We start from the raw sequence: 14,615 nt of genomic DNA, 5'->3' as shown, positions 1-14,615 counted from the left end.
GTAGATATAGATATGTTTATATCTATCTATATAGATATATCTGTCTCTCTAGATAGACAGGTAGATAGATAAATAGATAGGCAGATAGATGGATGGATAGATATGGTGAAAGAGAAAGAGAGAGAGAGAAAGAGAGAGAGAGAGAAAGACAGAGAGACAGAGAGACAGAGAGACAGAGAGAGATTTTTAAATCCCAAACAGTACTGACAGGACTACTTTCCAAAGAAGGAGAATATGTTCTCTGAGGGTGGTGGGGATCAAAGAAAATCAGAAGCATTTTTTTTTTAGAGGACCTAGCCACAAGCAGGTTTGGCTCTGCTTTATTATTACTGAGAACACAGACTGTCCATCCAAGGAAGAGAAAGCACCTTACCTGGTTAAGTCTACCAGGCAGCTTTCAGGGTCTACACTGGGAGACTAATGTGAAGAAGGGAGGAGAGAACTCCACATTTGGGGGAAGATGTGGGAAGGGCTGGCAGGTCCATGAGCCTGGAAAGGCAGATGAAAGGAATACTGTAGAGGCTTTTAAATGCCAGTCTGAGCACCTTGCAGTCGATCTTAGAAGGAAGAGGGAGTCACTGAATGTCTTGGAGTCCAGGTGGGACACAGACAAATCTGTCCCTGTGGAAGATGACTTTGGTAACTGGACAATGGAGTGGACAAAGAAGAAACACATTTTGAGGTTACTTTCGTTGAGGTGAGAGCTGATTAGGGAGGGGAAGAGGACAAGATCAGGCTGGAGGCCACGGGAGTGAAGAGAAGGTAGGTGGGGTAAGGGGAGACATCGGCTTGTTGTTCCATCACAGCACTGCTCCTTCTGGCTGACCCCAGTTCTGAGCAGGTGTTACCTCGAGGCCCTCGAGGGTGGCAGAGGTGAACAAAGGCACACATCATCTCTTCATGTCCTCATTCCCCTCTCCCTCCCCCAGCTCCTGTGAAGCAAAGTCTATGTCTATCCCTTCAATTTTGGGAAGCCATTACTGTCCCCATTTTACAAATTAGGAAATGGAGGCCCAAAGAGGTTGGGTGACTTGCTGAAGATCACAGGACACTGGTAAATGTCAATGCTCTCAAGTAGAGACTCCACACGGACTGGGGCCCCTTTGGGTGCTCTAGGCCAGTTTCATAGCTGTGCAGGGAAGATGCTCCTGGAGCACACCTGGAAGCCAGGCTCTCACTTCTTTTTTCTCTGGATGACAATCCAGCCATCTTCAGCAGCTTCATGCCCAAGGGAGGCCAGGCTAGTGGCAGATGATGGACCAGTCTGGGCACCACAGGGTAGGGCAGGGGTCTCCCTGCTGTCAGTCACCTCCATTTCCTCATCTCCCCCATCTATTTCTTCCTCCTGGTCTGAGTCATCATTGGTCTGGTTGACTGTCTGGGCCTCCACAGCTTTGACATCCTTCTGCTTCTGGCTCATCTGAGTGATGAACTCTCTCAGCAAGGGTTTTTTACCACTCTGGCAGTATCTGAACATTGTCTGGAGCTGCTGGCTTACCTGGGGCAGGCTTCCATCTTCTACCAGAGTATCAAATTCGGTGCTCATGATGTCAGCCAGGAAGTCCTCCACCTCATCCTGCTCCAAGTCAGCGTTCTGGAAGAAATAGTCCTGGACGGCTCCCCCAAGCCACAGGGCCTTCTCACGGCTGTGGGCTCCCCCGAAGCTGTTTTCCACGGCGATCTGCAGCACTGGCCAGGCCTCCAGCACTGCCTGAAAACCAGCGCCAAACAAGGCCCACGCCTGGTCCGCAGACGCCGCCATGTCCGACCCCACTGCCACCCAAGAATTTTTTTTAAATGAAACTTTTTGTGGTTCTGCACTTTTCTAACATTTTAATAGGATGAATTTTCCATGGCAAGCAGAATTGTGCATATGTAACTATATTGCTTTTATACTTGTGTTCCTAGCAATTAACATAGGAAATATCAGTAGTATAGTACGGAATAAATGGTTTTTGAATGGCTGATTTACCCAGAAGGTAAGAAAGGGTACATGCTTATATGAACTATGGGGAGGGGGCAGAATAAAGGTGGCTATAAAAAATGCAAGAGAAGATAAATAAGTAATAAAAGTGAAGCACAACCAAGCAATAATCCCTGTCTTCCACTAGCACTTTTGTGATGCCAAGAAAAGCAATGATTGCCCCTCTCCCCTATTGGGGAACTTCTAGAGGAATATGGACAAGAATCATGTAAAATAGCCAAGTAAGGATAGCTTGCAGCTGCTATCATCTTACACAGATGAGTTCATAAATTATTTTGAGTAATCTACGCATTTTAAAGACAAGGTATATTACCAAAGAACAAATCTTTGAGCAGAGTCCTCCAGAAGATCATGTAAACTTAAATACTGAATGTAGCAGATAGAGAAGTGAACTTTGAATCAAGAATACCTGGGTTACAATCCTGCCTCAAATATTTATTAGCCATGTGACTGTGGGCAAATCATTTGACCAAACAGTGCTTTACTTTCTTTATTTAAAAAATGTGGGTGTTGAACTTCATGGCCTTTCAGATCCCTTTCAACTGTAAATCTCTTAATTTTTTGTCGCTCTCTATGTAATGTATCAATGAAAGTCATAAGGGCCAATCAATCAATAAGACCGAAAAAGAATGATCATTGCGGTATCCAGGTCAGATTTCTTTTAGCAGTTTGTGATTTTTTTTTTCCCTGGGATTTATAGGATACACAAATTCCTAAATAATCTAAAACTTCTAGTGAGCAAAGTCCAATGTATATCTAGTAGGTTAAATTAGGCTATAACATGTTAACAGATATGAGAAGTAGTACTGAAGATATCTTCAGGAGGGGCAGAGTCAAGAGGGTTGAGTAGAAGGATGGACCTGCTCTAGCTCGACTCCCATAGCCCATAAAATATCTGTAATAAAATGACTCTAAACAGATTCTTGAGCAGCTGAAACTGCAAAATGACAGAGTGAAAGACATTTCTATCCCAAGGCAGCCTGGAAGGCCAACAGGAAAGGTCTATCACACCAGTCTTGGAGTATAGCTGAGCCCTGCCTTGGCCTCTCCATGTGGCAGGGACAGGACTGGAGCAGACTTCAGGGTGCGAAATCATGGGCAGCAGCTGTGGTTGCCAGATTTCTCAACCCACAATCCCCAAAGACAGCTTTGAAGGTCAGTGAGAAAGCTCTTACACCTGGGTAAGAAGGGAGCAGGGTCCCACCTCAGCCCCAACCCCCGGATGGCAGCAGCCACTGTGGCACAGCATCCATTTCTGGAGCCCTCGGCCTGAAAACCCTGGGGGAATCATGCAGCCAATATGGGTCTCAGTCCTGAGTGGCAGCCCTAGGGTGAGGAGGAGTACTGGAGGAGTACTCTCCTCCAGAGAGGAAATTCTACTCGCATATCCTGGGCAGAAAAGCTAGTGGTTGCTTCCAGATTAGAAAGCAAGCCAGGAGAGGAGTAAACTCCTCTCGCTTGATTATGCCGCCTTGGAGGAACTGAGAACTTATAGTTCCCTAAAGTATACCCTCTGCTTGACAAATAACTCAGAAGTCAGGTGACAGGTTGAGAACATGCCCAAAAAAGGAGAAAAAAAAAAGACTACAGAATGTTACTTTCTTGGTGAACAGGTATTTTCTTCCATCCTTTCAGAACAAGAAGAACAAAGCATAACATCAGAGGAAGACATAACAGTCAAGGCTTCTACACCCAAAATCTCCAAAACAAGTATGTAATTGTCTCAGACAATGGAAAAGCTCAAAAAGGATTGTGAAACTCAAGTAATAGAGGTAGAGGAAAAATTTGGAAGAGAAATGAGAGCAATGCTATAATATCATGAAAAACGAGTCAACAATGTGCTAAAAGAAACCCCCAAAATGCTCAAGAACACATCTTTAAAAATAGGCTTGTTAAATATCATAGACCATACCAAAGATGGATTGATGTCTTTGAAACAGTAAAAGACTAAGAGGAAAGCCACCATTCTTATTGATAGGTACAGATGGACAATTATGGAAGCACATGGATAAAAATTGAACAAGATTAGAAAGATTTAAATAGTTTATGATCTGCACCATTAGAGAAAGTGACCACATGGATAACGTCAGGAATATCTACAGTATTGGAGTAAAATACATAGCAGAACAAAGTTCTTTTCCAACTTCCAAATAGTGGAATTAGATACAAAGGGAAGAAGTATTCATTTTCCAAGAATTATTTTTCAGAGCTTTTCTTTTTCTTGGGTGCCCAAGTGTAACTGGCTACTTTAATTCTAACTCTCCTTTTGGACTAGGTTAACAATAATTTACTCCTCTATGTGGTCTTAATTCCTAGTTTCCTTGTTTCTTTTAAAATATCCATTGCTTTTAAGAAACTCTACTCTGAGCTAGAAATTCAGGCAAGCTGTTTTTAACTTTTTTTTTTTTTTTAATAAGGAGAAAGTTTGCAATGTAGCATAGTGGACAGAAAAAGAAAAAGATGGGTTTATGTAGAAAAAGCTCTAGGCACCAGTACACAAAACATAATATATAAAATACCCAATATAATACAATTGACACAATACATAAATAAACATGAAAGTGGCAGAAATTATATATCTGCACCCACCTAAGTTTCCAAATACAGTTAGTATTAAAAGTCATCATGATTATACTTTTCTGTTTCAACAGCATTTATCCAAAGAATTAAGAATAAATTAAACAAAGGAGACAATAGTGTTCTGCTGTAGAATGGAATAATAATGATAAAAAAAGCCCTGGACACATTTTCCCCAACTCTATAGGGAATCATGCTATCGTCAAGACAGGTGAAGCAATCATCCAATCATTTATTGAAACCTGTTATGTGTAAGGCACTAGGCGGAGGTCTAGAATGAGGAATCAAGGGGAGATAAAATGGAATAAAATGGTAGAAAAATATGACACCTACTCCTCCCTTCAGAAGCTCATCTTTATCTCTACTATACTATACTTATCTTTATCTCTACTATACTTTACCTCTACTATACTTCAAACACATAAGCAAATGAATATAGAAAATGGAAGTGCATAATGTTCCTTATGAGGGGCAGAATTAAGCACTAAAATGATAAGATTTTGGGATTTAGATATCTATAGGAGATTCGTGGTCGTAGTTCAACCAAACATATTTGATTTATTTCATATATGTTGCATCAGTGCTTTTTTAAATAATTTCCAGATATTCCAGTTTCCTTCTATCCCAAATTGGACCTTCCTTATGGCAAAGAAAAATAGTTGAGTAGAAACAATGGGCATAGTAAGAACATTTCACAATATCATTAGCATCCTGTCATAATAGACACCTCCACTCTGGTGACAGAAGGGTCATTTTTTTTACAATATATTATTATCATGGGGGAAGTTTTGGCTTTGGGAGTCTCATTCAGATATTCTGTTATTACTTGCATAGGAGATGTTTGAATTCATCTTGGAGGAAACACAATTTGAGCCAATGGTATTTCTTGTCAAGTTCCCAAATGAGATGAAGTTATCATCAGAATCAAGTCCTTGTCTCTAATGTTAATGATTTTACTTATATGATCCAACCTGTATACAATGTATGTTGTGATTGTGACATTCATATGTAAGTATATCTATACAGTCCCAAAAATTAAACCTTAAAATTACACTAACTGTCTTGAGGGGAAGACTTGTATAAAAATATCATGGCCTAGCAGGTGGTGTGCAAAAGCTGGGTTCAGGAAAACCTGAGATTAATACCCATCTCTGACATTTATTAGCTGTGTGATCCTAACCAACTCACTAAACCTCTATATTCCTCAGGCAACTTCTAGGATTTATTTTTCTCAATTAAAAGGGTGGTTGATTAGTGTTTGTAAAGAGAGTTTCCCTACATATGAAGTCGCATATTCTGGCTATATACAGCTCTAACTCAAGGTCTCTGAATGGAAGATCAAAATGTCTTAAGTTTCTAAAACATAAACCATGTACTATAATAATTTTTGAACAGACTGGATATTCTAAGATTTATGTTCTTCCATGTGTTGTGTGGCTAGTCCAATGGGAAGCATATGGAATTTTTTATGGTCTCTTTAGACAACATATGGAAACTATAAGCCAATAAATATTAGGAATGTTTCCCCTATGGAAGAACAATAAAGTATAAGCCAATAAATATTAAGAATGTTTCCCCTATGGAAGAACAATAAAGTATACGTTTACATCACTCCCTACTGGGATATGATGCATCCTACAAATATCATAGACCTTTGAGAGTAGTACCTAGATTTGTGCATCCTTCAAGCTTGATGCCAAGTCTCCCAGACAGAAAACCTAATGAGTCTCCTTTGAACCAAGGTTCAGAGTATAAAACAATCAGAAGGATTCATGAGATCTCAACAAAAATTCTTTACTTTCAAAGATTCAAATCATAATTCCTAAGAAAAAATGCATAAGAACTAGCAAAAAGAAAAAGGCTAGTTATGAGCCATGATTTCAGTTTTTCCCTTTCCTGTGGTGGAGGACTTCAGGTTCATATATTTACATCTAGGGAGGATGTTAGGGATAATTTATACCAAATATATCAGTTTATGGATGAGGAAATTCAAGCCTAAGATTAGGATCAGAGGTCAAAATTATGTGCTCTAACTCAAACATAGATATCACTATATCATATCACCATATCACACTCCTCTTCATTTGAATCTTTTTAATTTTGTTAAAATCTCCCTTATATTCCAGTTTAAATCATTCTCATGTATATATGTTCACAAAGTCAAAGGTTTACACATGGAAGGGAGCTTAAAAGCAATATATTCAAACATTTTCATATTACTGATGATTTAACTGAGACCAAGAAAATTTCTGTGATCTGCCCAACTTTTTATACATAAGTGACAGACATGGAATTTTCACCTGATTCTGACTCCAAATAGAGTTCTATTTCCATTGTATGATACTGCCTTTGAAAAAAGAGTCATAATTTCCATGCAGAAGATTTTAAGCAATATATTTTTCTTTTATTTACCCCTCATACAATATATGCTTATGAAAGATGTCCAGAATAGCCTTCATAGCATTGTCTCAGTCAGGAACAGTGCACCCCTAAGGAGTGTATAAGGATTAACATCTTTTTAGGCTTCCTTGAAAGGTGCCAAATACCTAATTTGCTCTATTTAGGACTCTTGGCATCACTTCAAAGAACATGCTGTGAGATCATGCACATTCCTTTAAAAGAGTAGAAAATCTTACTTCTTCTGTAAATTTAGACAGTCTAGTGTGTGCTATTAAGCAAATCCTGCTTCATTGTGAGAGTTTCATACTTCATGCAGAACTTTATACACATGTGAGTATCATAGACCTTTATGAGTAGTACCTAGATTTTTTCCAGAGAAGATAAAGATGGAATATACTATTATTACCATTATTTTATCATTGTCATTGAGATCATCCTCTCTCAAATAGAAATAACTTCACATAAAAGTTTGCTTCAAGGATAATTGGCATGATGGCTGTTTTGTGGTGATTGGTCTGTGATGGGATAGAGCTGATAATTATCACTCTGAAGCAAAATGTCATCTCTTCACACACTATCTCCTTTGAAACCCTTGGGTATGACAGCACACACTAAAATGGTATTACACTCAGTGCTGATATTAAAATCCTGACATTTTTGACAATGTAATGAAAATTGCAATTTTCCGTCTATCCCCCTACCCCAAAACATTTTTAAAAATGTGAATTCTGAAGCTGACAGTCTTTCAGAGGAAGTTTTGAGGTCAATTGACTACACCAAGAAATTACCATTAATGGCCTAACATCATCTCCAGAGGGACAGGGTTATTACCTTCCTAAATTAGACCCTGGTTGCTTTTCTACCTCTGCTCTGATTTAGTTTGGTTAAGCTATGCTCTTTGATGAGCATGTCTACAAAACCTCAAATTGAAAAGACATTGGATTTAGAGAGAGTATGACTAACTGCATTGCTTGGAAGTCACTTCCTCCTCAACTTTTCCAATTAGAACATTTTTTCATTTCAAAACTTCATTTTAGTTTCACCTTCTAGAGGAGTCCCTCCCTTAACTTCCACTTCCCCATATTCGAAAGTTCCCCTACAAAATGTTAATTCGTATTTATTCTGTGTATATTTGTTTATGTCTTCCCTGGTGGCATATAACAATTTCTTGAGGCAAGGGGCATTTCATTTTTTGTCTTTTTGTTATTGACACCTAGAACAAAGTCTGACTTGTTAAGCCATTGATGGTGTAAGATGGCCCAGAGAGTGTTGGACTTACAATCAGAAAGACTGGGATTAAAATTCTGCCTGCTTTCAGTGTGAATATAGGGAAATCTTACCAATCTAGGGCAGTTTTCTTATCTCTAAATCAGCTGCTTCTCCCAATATGTTCCTCTCTCACTCCTTCATTTTAGTTATTTAGATATCATTCCTTCATATTCAATTCACTCTGTGACCTCTGTCTATATGTATTTAATCCCTGTAACTACCCTAATACTGAGAAAAGTCTGAAGAGTTACAAATATGATCTTTCCATGTAGGAATGTAAACAGCTCAATGTTAGTAAGTCCCTTATGATTTCTCTTTCCTGTTTACCTTTCCATGTTTCTCTTGACTCATGTGTTTGAGGGTCAAATTTTCTATTCAGCTCTGATCTTTTCATCAATAATTCTTAAAAGTGCTCTTTTTCCCTGAAAGACCATTTTTCCCCTGAAATATTATACTCAGTTTTGCTGGGTAGGTGGTTCTTGTTTTTAATTCTAGCTTCTTAGAACTCTGAAATATCATATTCCAAGCCCTCCAATGCCTTAATTTATAAGTTTCTAGGTCTTGTGTTATCCTTATTGTATTTCCATAATACTAAATTTCTTTCCTGACCATTTGCAATATTTTCTCCTTGATCTGGGAGCTCTAGAATTTGGCTACAATAATTCTAGGAGTTTTCTTTTTGGGATGTCTTTCAGGAGGTGATAAGTGGATTCTTACAAGATCTATTTTACACTCTGGTTCTAGAATATTAAGGCACTTTTCCTTGATAATTTCTTGAAAAATGATGTATGTTTTTATCATGGCTATTAGGTGGTTCAATAATCTTTAAATTATCTCTTCTGAATCTATTTTCCAGATTAGTTGTGTTTCCAATGGGATATTTCACATTGTCTGCTATTTTTTCATTCCTTTATACTTTTTTAAATTTCTTTCATAAAGTCATTAGCTTCTGTCTGCTCCGTTCTAATCTTTAAGAAATTATTTTCTTCAGTGAACTTTTGAACCTTCTTTTCCATCTGACTAATTTTGCTTTTTAAGACATTCTTCTCCTCATTGGCTTTCTGGATCTCTTTTGCCATTTGGGTTAGTCTGTTTTTGAAGGTGGTATTTTCTTCAGCATTTTGGGTCCCCTGTAGCAAACAGTTGATTCATTTTTCATGATTTTCTGGTATCACTTTCATTTCTCTTCCCAATTTTCCCTCTACTTCTCTTATTTGATTTTCAAAATCATTTTTGAGCTCTTCCATGGTTTGAGACCAATTCATGCTTTCTTGGAGGCTTTAGATGGAAGAACTTTGACTTTATTGTCTTTTTCTGTTTGTATATCTTGATCTTCCTTGTCACCAAAGATTCTGTAATCTGATTGTTTTTCCAGTTTTTGCTCATTTCCCTAGCTATTTACTTGACTTTTGAGCTTTTTGTCAAGGTAGTTCTCTGTTTCCAGTGGGTGTGAGGAGTTATACTGCCAGCCCCTCAATCTCCCTATAATCTGTGGGCCTAGAGCTTCAGAAACAGTCACTGCCTCTGTCCCTGCTGTGGCTGTGTAGGCTCCTCCACCCTCTCTACCACCCTGGGCCTAGGACCAGATCATTCTACTCTCTCACACAAGTCCAATTAGTTTTTTCCACTGACCTTTCAATTTTTCCTCGTCATTTTGGGGTTATGAACTTTTGGAACCTACACAGGTGTCAGAGATTCAGTCCCCGAGTCCTGCTCAGGTCCCAATTTTGTGAATGCAGCCCACTCTGAACTTTGCTCTGCTCCCAGAATGGTGTGAGAGACATGTCCTATAAACCTTCCAGGCTCTTTTGGGCTGGAGATTTGCTTCACTCTGTCATTCTGTGGGTTCTGCTGCTCAAGAATTTGTTTATAGAATTTTTTTTTTGCCCATATTTGGCTGAGCTTTGGAAGAGAGCTCTAGCAAGTCTCTGCTTCTACTCCACCATTTTTGGTCCATCTCACATCTAACACGGTTGAATGCAATAGCTCTTAATAAATGGTTGTTGAATTCCTCTTTGGAGGCTATACACACACACACACACACACACACACACACACACATATATGTACCTCAGCATATTTTTTAGAAAAAACATATCTGGACTAGGCAATAATTTAATTATGTAGATTAGGAGCTGCTTAAATAAACAGACTCAAAGAGTATTCATACATACACACACACATATATGTATATATAGGTATATATACAGAGAGAGAGAGAGAAAGACAGAGAGCTTCAAAAAGAAAAGAACCTCAAACCATGAGCCTGACCTTGTTTTAGCTGGGACCAATGACATCACATTGGATAAAAAGTGCAAAAAATAGACAGTGACAGTCTCAGGGTTCCAGAAGAAAACTTGTGAATAAACATTAAGTTCATTGATATTTTTAACATAAAACACCACTAAAGCCAATTTCTTGGTTCTACAGAGTTCCTTAGTCATGAATCTTACTTCCCCAAATTATTCTTCTACTACAATTAATAGAGAAATTGATATAATAAAAATAAAATGTAGAGAAATAAATATATTTTAATGGATGCATATCTAAAACTCAGTACTTACATTGCATAACAAATAAACATTATATAACTAGAAACCCTAACCCAGTGTTATCAGAAGTCTTTCATATTAAGGTACATACATAAATTTTAAAAAATGGAGCAAAAATTCAACAAGAACTGAGAGACTCTGAGAGCTGTGGAAAGATGATTAGATAGTTATATCAGAAGCATGAGACTACCTAATTATTGATGGGAAATGATTTGGGGAAGAAATATAAAACAAAGGAATTTATTTCAACAGTGTTAGATTCAACTTTTCATAATGTATGTCTGTCATCTCCTGGGAAAGCTATTAATTATTTTTGAAGAAATTATCAGTACTATGCATTCTATAAATTTGCATTACAATGCTTGCAATAATGACTAGTGATTTTTATTTTGCTATTTTGTTACCTTAATCTGATTTAAATGGAGTTTTAAAGGTATAGCTTAGGTCAGTATGGAAATGTGTTCTGAACTTCTCGTCATTACCCTATTTCAGATGTGTAAATGTTTTATTCCCGTCATAATTATTCCATATTTGTTTTTCCCTCCTTCAAAACCTACCAAAGGAAGATGTTTAATTTATTATAGTCAAAAATTTATTGGGAGAAAGTTTTCAAAACACCAGCCACCACTAGTATTAAGAGCAGAATGAAAATTTGAAATGTTCTATTCCATGTTCTTTTTTTCCATCTCTGTTGTTTTGATGGATCTGTGGTATTCTTGGTGTGGGTATTGCCTCTAGTAGTTCAGATCTTAAGCTACCCATTCCTTTCTATCGTGTTTCATTTGGATCTATTTCTTCCTATATTTTTCCCCCATATGTATGTTGTAGAGTGGTTGAATTTGTTTGAATAACAACATGGAGTTAGATTGGTCAGCAGTTATCCCTATGACAAGTCAGAGCACTTTGATGGATGATTTTACCTCTTCCCAATACTCATATAGTACTCAAAGTACCTTCACCCTCTCAAGACTGAGTTATTCCATGTGTTCTAGTGACACAAAATTTCTAGAAGAATTTTTATGTGTAAAGGATATGCCTTTGATTCGGGGAGCCATTTAAAGTCATTAAAAGTACTATTACAACACTCACCTCAAAAAAACCCCATAAAATAGTGCCCCAAAACAAATCCTATAACAGCAGATCCAGCAAAAATATGTGGTGGGACATTTTTAAGACCAAGAAAGTTGGAATATTTGTGAGATAGTTCTACCTCACTCAATTAAAAAGGAACACAGTCCAGGAAGCATCCTAGCAAGCCAGCAGTAAGGCTTACCTCATCAAACCAGTGGAAAATCATAAGCCCCAGTGTAATGGAGCAAGAAAATACCAACAAGGACCCCTTTTTTGTCTCACTGTAAGTGGGGAACTGTCAGATTTCAGATCCAAGAACCATCACATTTTTCATCATAGACCTGTGCAAATAGGCAACCTCCAGCAGCTACACATAGATTTGCTTCTGGATAATTCCAGGTAAACAGGCAGTGGGCCAGCAGCCAGACTGTCATGTGTTCCAGTGTAGCATCAGGAAAATACAGAAATACCACACCAGCCTCAGAATGCACAGGTACTAGTACTCTGGCTCAGGCCCAGGTAAGCTGCCAGACCACTATGGCCTCCAGAAACACCATTCATCCTCCAACACACTGCTTCAGTTTAGCACCAGACATGAAGGACCCCCAGTGCCCCTAGGAAACATGAGTGGAGTACCTGGAAAATAGCTGGGGTTTACAGACTCTGGTATGAGGAACCTGAGAGGGAGTCCTATCTACCACAAGAGCAGAGCTCAAACTAAAAAGAAAAGAGTTCCCCAAAACTCCCACAAAGGCAGAATATGACCATAGAAATTTATTATTTTGACAATGAAGACCAAGACACAAACTCAGAAAAGGACAACAATGTCAAAACACCCATGGGCAAAACCCCTCCCCCATAATTGGAAGCAATCTTAATCCCAGAAAACCTCATGGAAAATATAAAAAAGGAACTTGGAAATAATATAAAAGAAGTAGAATAAAAATGTTGGAAAGGAAATGAGAATAATGGGGAGAAAAGAGTTAGTAGCTTAGAAAACTGCTAGAATCAACCAAATTGGAAAAAAAAAGAGACACAAAAATCCATGGGGGGAAAGAAAACAACTCCTTAATGGGTATGGAATGATCAAATGGAAAAGAAAGTTCAAAAGCTAATTTAGGAAAAAAAATATTAAAAGTTAGAATTGGGCAAGTAAAAAGTAATGACTCTGTGAGGCATCAAGGATCAATCAAAGGTTCAAAAGAATAAAAAAAAATAAAGAAAATGTAAAGTGTCTCAACAAACAACTACCTTGGAAAATAGATCCAGGAAAGACAGCAGAATTATTTGATTACCTGAAAGCCATAATCAAAAGGAAAACATGGACAGAATCTTTCAATTAATTATCAAGGAAAACTCCCCTTATGTCATTGAACTGGATGGCAAAATAATTTTGAAAGAATCCATTCATGAACTCCAAAAAAAATGAAAATAAAACCTCTTAGGAACATTATAACCAAATTACAGAATTATTGGGTCAAGGAAAAAATATTTCAAGTGTCCAGGAAGGGAAAAATTAAAATCTCATGAGGTCATAGTCAGGAATACACAGGACTTAGCAGCGACAGCATTAAAGGAATGGAACACAGTATTTATTATTTGTTATGGAACACAGTATTTCAGAAGGCAAAGGAGCTAGTATTACAACAAAGAATCACCTACCTGGCAGAATTAAGCATAATAATTCAAGGGGGGAAATGACTATTCAGTGAAATAGAAGGATTTCAAACTTTCCTAAAGAGAAGACCAGAACTGAACAACAACAAAAAAATGATCTGCAAAATCAAGACCCAAGGAAAGCCTAAACAGGTAAAAAGGAAAGAGAAAACATAAGGGATTCAGTGAAGCCGAATTCTTTACATTCCTACATGGGAAGATGATATTTGCAGTTCCTAAAAGCTGTATCCTTATGGTACAGCTAGAAGGAAGATACATAGACAGAAGGCACAGGTATAAGGTGACTTTGAGAGAATGACAAAAATAATTAAAGGATGAGAAATAAGAACATAACGGCTGATGAAGGAAGGGAGAAGTAGAATGTGATAAATTATTCCACATGAAATTATGCAAAAAACCCTGTTAGAGAGAAGATAGCAGAATGGATGAAAAACCAACACACTTCAATATTATGTTTACAAAAAACACACTTGAAGAAGAGATGCACACAGAGTAAAGGGAAGGAACTGAAGCAGAACCTATTATACTCTACCTGAAGTAAAAAAAAAAACAACAACAAGCAAATAAAAACAGGAGTAGCAATCCTGATCAAAGATAAAGCAAAAATTAACCTAATTAAATAACATAAGGAAAGTGATTACATCTTATTAAAGGTACCATTGAAAATGAAGCAATATCAATACTAAACATATATGCACAAAGAGGTATAGCATCCAAATTCTTAAAGGAGAAGTTAAGTAAATGTAGCAGCAAGCACCCTGACATATTCAAGATAGTCTGGTAGCACAGTTTCTTAGCTCTGCTTTTCTGAAAGGGAAACAACTTTTGAGGGGTCAACAATCTTCTTTAATAACATATTCCAACAGAAAAAATACAAGCAGAGAAAAAAAGACCAACAGATAGGACTTCTAACTGTGTGACCAGAAGGAAAACATGTATCACAGATCAACAGACAGATGCAACTGTCTGACTATTACATACATGCATAATTACCCGAGAGAGAAGCATGAACATCTGGGTTTTCCAAACTGGGGGGCTCCTAAACAGCTACCCAGAGTCTCATCTGGCACATACACCCTCTTCCA

General features: G+C 37.7%; 1 pseudogene; it reads right to left on the bottom strand.

Annotated features, from left to right (window-relative positions):
• Positions 1-956: 956 nt before the first annotated feature.
• Positions 957-1,762, bottom strand: LOC140510595 (pre-rRNA-processing protein TSR2 homolog pseudogene; annotated as a pseudogene).
• Between the last annotated feature and the right edge of the window lie 12,853 nt (positions 1,763-14,615).

The sequence above is a fragment of the Notamacropus eugenii genome, chromosome 6 (assembly GCF_028372415.1).
Source record: "Notamacropus eugenii isolate mMacEug1 chromosome 6, mMacEug1.pri_v2, whole genome shotgun sequence".
NCBI classification, from domain to species: Eukaryota; Metazoa; Chordata; class Mammalia; order Diprotodontia; family Macropodidae; genus Notamacropus; species Notamacropus eugenii.
Note: the sequence above shows the minus strand (reverse complement) of the source record. Positions and strands in the feature narration are given on the sequence as shown.